We start from the raw sequence: 4,888 nt of genomic DNA, 5'->3' as shown, positions 1-4,888 counted from the left end.
GTTGAAGCTGTACAAAAACCTTGATAATTGATTATTTGTGACTGATGCAATTACAAAATAATCTACTGAATCCACATTTATTTTCTATGAATACTACTCAGAATTAGGGGTGGGCGATATCTCGATATTTAAAATATATCGAGATATTTTTTAAACACGATATGGATTTTGACATATCGTATATATCGATATATTGTTTATATTTAATCCTGATTTCGCCACTTTGCTTGTTTGCCTTCTCTGTGCTGTGCTCGCCCCCGCCTCCTTGCTTTTGTTCCCCGTCACCTCGCGTGTTGTCTCATTCAACAATTGTCTCATCCGCAACCAGCCCGGAGGCTACAGAACTCCGAGTGTGTCTGCGCGCGAGCGACAGAGCACGAGAGAAACCGAGTGTGAGCATTAATTGCATTAGTAAATTGGTAGCCTACATACTACAATATATAATTACTATATAAGAGGCATGGAAGTTCGATTAATGGACTCCAGTAATCAGAAGGCTACTACAAACGTCTTGTTTTAAACTATTGCAGGGCTCGAATTTCGGCGCGGGTATTGCGCATAATTCTAATCATTCCCGCAGGTCTCCCATTTATAATGCGGGAAATTCCCGCAATCGTAATCCACACAGATTATAAAATCAAATCATTCTTTTAACAACTATCTGCCAGACGCAATTTCACAAACAGCGTGTGTTCAGCGGTGCCGCGTCTTCTTTCTCTTCTCTCATAATGTGTTGTGCAAGGCAAGCATCAAGCGCTGCGGCGATAACACACACTCGCGTTTAGGAGTCGGGACATGATGGATATTCACTCGCACAATCGGGCCAGCAGTGCATCGTGACTGAAATTTACCATTTGCACGTCTTTTTAAGTCTTACCAGTTTAAACATTCAAGCGATTTTAAACTAATCAGTGCTCGCACGCTCTCTGAGAGATTATTTTCTATGCGCACATTCATAGAAAATCCGCCTTAAGAACAGCTGGCCAGTAACAAAAGTTATTTTTTGCGGATTATATTGCTTTAACACGCAAAATTGTCAATTTCGGTCGTCGTGAGTAGGCTATACCCTAAACATAGTCGGTTTGGTCTTTAATAAGCATAAAACGCATGCCAGTATAATGAACACAGGATCCGTGCACTAGCTCTTAAAGTGACGGCAGCCATATGTGTGTGTCATTCATTTTGTTGAATGCAACAAAAGATAGCTTTAAGTTAAAGGAATCAGGATTAATAACCTATGTATTTAATTTATTCAGGACTAAAATACTACTCAGTGTTATTTTCCATTTGATTACTTTATTCAGTTTCTGTATATGAATCACGTGATTAATAATGATGACGAAATTCAGGCCCTGTGTTTAATTTTTCTCATTTGGTTACATTCTGTTATGGAAAATTAATTTTCTATTGATTGTAGGCCTATATTTTGAGTATTATATCGAGATATATTTTTTGCTCCATATCGCCCAGCCCTACTCAGAATAACACCATTCGTGCCATTTTTTGAATTTCATTTTCAACAGTTAATGGAGTGCATTCAGAAAGTGGTTTGCTTAATAGACCGATGCTTTGTCAGCATCGCAGTTTGTCACACTGAAGTAGTGGCAAACATACTCAAGTAGTCACACTAAGTAGAGCATAAACACTGTGTTGTTTAATCCATTTACAGTATTACACACATTTTAGTCTCAATAGCAATGCAAATGCAACTTACCTAGCCATGCAGTTGCCGTTTCCAGTTAATATGTAGCTTAGATTTATTGTAACTTCTTTCTTCGTTGACGATGACTCATGTCTTTCACATCACTGTCGTATACCTCTGTTCGCAATACACGTCTCACACTGACAGCGTTTGCTGTGTAACAGGCCAACTGTACAGCTCTGCTAGTAAAACCCAAAGAATACTTAGTTTTTTATGAATACATTAGGGTATGTTTCAGGGTCGCCAATTCTGAATAACAACTCATCTAGCACAGTTAAATCATTGGTAGAATGGATAAAATATTTCAATACCGGCATTTCAATCTACAAATACAATTGGTCTAATATGTCAATGTAAAAAAAAAAGGAAAAAAATCAACCCATGTCAACAGTTTAAAAGTCCAATTTTGCAGGAACACCACAGACTTGGCAACCCTGGTATGCGTACACTGCGCGCGAGGTAAATCTTTTGATTAGCATTAGTCAGCCAGTTCTCATCCTTTGGCGTCATACATGTGACGCTTTGTACATTTCGTCGAAATCTTACGCACATGGCACCCTTTAGCATCAATATGAGACGCAGAACCCAAGGCGTCATACAGGTGACGCTCGTCTAAATTCGACGCACATGGCATTGTTTAGCGTGAATATAAGACGCAGATCCCAAGGCGTCATAACCGTACCCTACCCCAGACCTAAACCTACCCATAACAGTGCGTGTTATATTGACGCTAAAGGATGCCATGTGCGTAAGATTTCGACGAAATGTCATATGGCGTCACCTATATGACGCCAAAGGATGAGAATGCGTTGCATTAGTAGTAAGAGCTTACTGTATGCGAGCAGCAGCAGCGTATACTCAACCTTTACGTGATTTATTTTTTATTTTTGTTGCACTAATTAGTCTACTAGTCTTAATTTTGACATAAGAAGTGTTAAAATATGACTGTTTACGATCTTTGTTTCCATGACAATTGTTGACGAATCCAGACGAGATTAAAATATAGTTTAAAAAAATTCAACTTTACCAAACCTCTCCCTATATTCTTCACTGAAAATGAAAAGAAAAATGTTTTTATCAAGCCTCCACGAGCTTTAATGTTTAGGGGTTGCCAGATGTCAAGTTCAAATCCCCCAAAACAGCTTTTATTTTATATGGATACATTTTCTGCCCTGTGTTTTACTTAATCTTCGCAACCTGGAAACCATGCGCACACGCTTTCTCTACACTGTGGAAAAAATGCAGATGATCTGAAAACACAGACACACGTAAGTTGGAGTTTAATGATCTCCATTGTGATATTCTGCTCAAATAAAAGTGTAATACAGCCAGTCTGTGTTCCTTCATGAGCGGTTGTGGCTAAATCTGTGATCAAACATTCTCAGTGATGAACTGTAATAAATCCAAACATGGATCACCAGTGTGGTTGCAGAATAAATGCACTTATGCGTCCTCTCTATGACAATACAAAGTCTGTTGTTTTAACAGAAAAACATTAACATAATTTGGAATTAATATTAAGAATTTCACTTTTGAGTTTTACCAGTTGTCATAATGTAGAGCCTGTTAATTTATATTATGATAAATCATATAAAAAAAAAAAATCAATAAACTAGACGAGTAAATGACTAAAATAAAACATGCTTGTGAGCTGACATTCTCTTGATTTGTACTTTTAGGTGAAAGAACAATAATTATGATACAATGTAAAAAAAAAAACCTCAAATGACAACAATCATAATCAGTAATCAAGATTACAATTTTGACTAAAATATGACTCGTTTTCATTGACTATAACTTGACTAAAAAAAACAGGACAGGACAGGTTGACAAAATATGAAAACTGAAAAGGACATTTGGCACAAAACTTAAAAAAAAAAAATAGCTTACAAAATTACCACTAGATGGTTCACATGTAGGCAACACTGGCTTAGTCCGTTGTTTAACAGTCCAAAAAGAAACGGATAAGACGAAACAAACTTCTGCAGATCATAATAATAGATGCCCATGTTGATGAGTGCTAGCTTGTGTTAGTTTAAAAGAGTACAAAGATGAAATTTTGTAGTGTGCATGTGTCGACTGCCCCTGTTAGCGCACACTATCAAATGGAGGACACTGAGTAGTTGTCTTCATTATTTTGTGCTTCTTCATAAAGGACTACTATATTTCAATTGTATGTGTTGATATAAGTTTGTTCTGCTTTGTTCAACATGTGCCACGAAGAAATGATGCTAAGGTATTGCTGGGTGGCTGAATGGGTAGAAGAGCACATCTACATGTCTCCATGACATTCTGTTATCTAGATATAGCCAAAGACCCATGGTTTTGTATTTTTGCCCATTTTCTAGTCTTTATATTAACAAAGTAGTAATAGCACACCTTAACAAGCCTCACAATTTTAAGTTATTTGTGTCATCATCAATGGTTAAAATGGAAAATATTGCACTGTTTAAAATATGAGAGTCCATACTTTTCATATATAAACCACACATGCCTAGATTACATACTTCAGTGAGATACAGAGAAAGACTTTCAAGTCCAGCTTGTTTTATTCAAGTAATATTTTATATTGATATACATTTCATATTTTACATATGTAGCACCTTGTAATTAGAAATAATCTGGTTTGCCAGTAGTAATGCCATAAAATCCAGGATACAATCATCTGGATTGAATTTCTGAAGGATAACGTGTGTTCAAAGATTATCATTGCACATTGTATTGGGGTTTCCCTTCACAACATCTTTTTTAATTTTTTAACAATACATTTTTACCATGTTATTCCTTGGTTCTCGACTCAAAAATAGGTCTTAGGTCTGTTCTGAAATGACTGCAGACAGTGCTAAATGCAAAACTAACCATATAATTGTGCATGCATAATATACAGGCCTATCAACTTTTAAAGGAAAAGGGACTCTTTCCATTTATTGTCGTTGACATCATTGGTTGTGCCCCCATCAACATCTGTGCTGTAAATGAATCTGTCATTTTCTAGATGTAAATAGGATATGGGTCATTCCGTGTCAAATCAACCAAATTCCGGAAACTTCCCCGGCTCATATTTTTAATTTTGTTAATATTTTTTTCTGCAGAAATACAAAGATAAATAGTGATGAAAGCCAAAATATTAAATGTCATGGATGTATACTTACTGAGTAATTCACTATTTTGTAGGGTGGTCAAAAC

The sequence above is a fragment of the Rhinichthys klamathensis genome, unplaced genomic scaffold (assembly GCF_029890125.1).
Source record: "Rhinichthys klamathensis goyatoka isolate OS25496 unplaced genomic scaffold, OSU_Roscu_1.1 h1tg000045l_1, whole genome shotgun sequence".
In the NCBI taxonomy this organism is placed as follows: Eukaryota; Metazoa; Chordata; class Actinopteri; order Cypriniformes; family Leuciscidae; genus Rhinichthys; species Rhinichthys klamathensis.
This window is presented reverse-complemented; position numbering follows the sequence as displayed.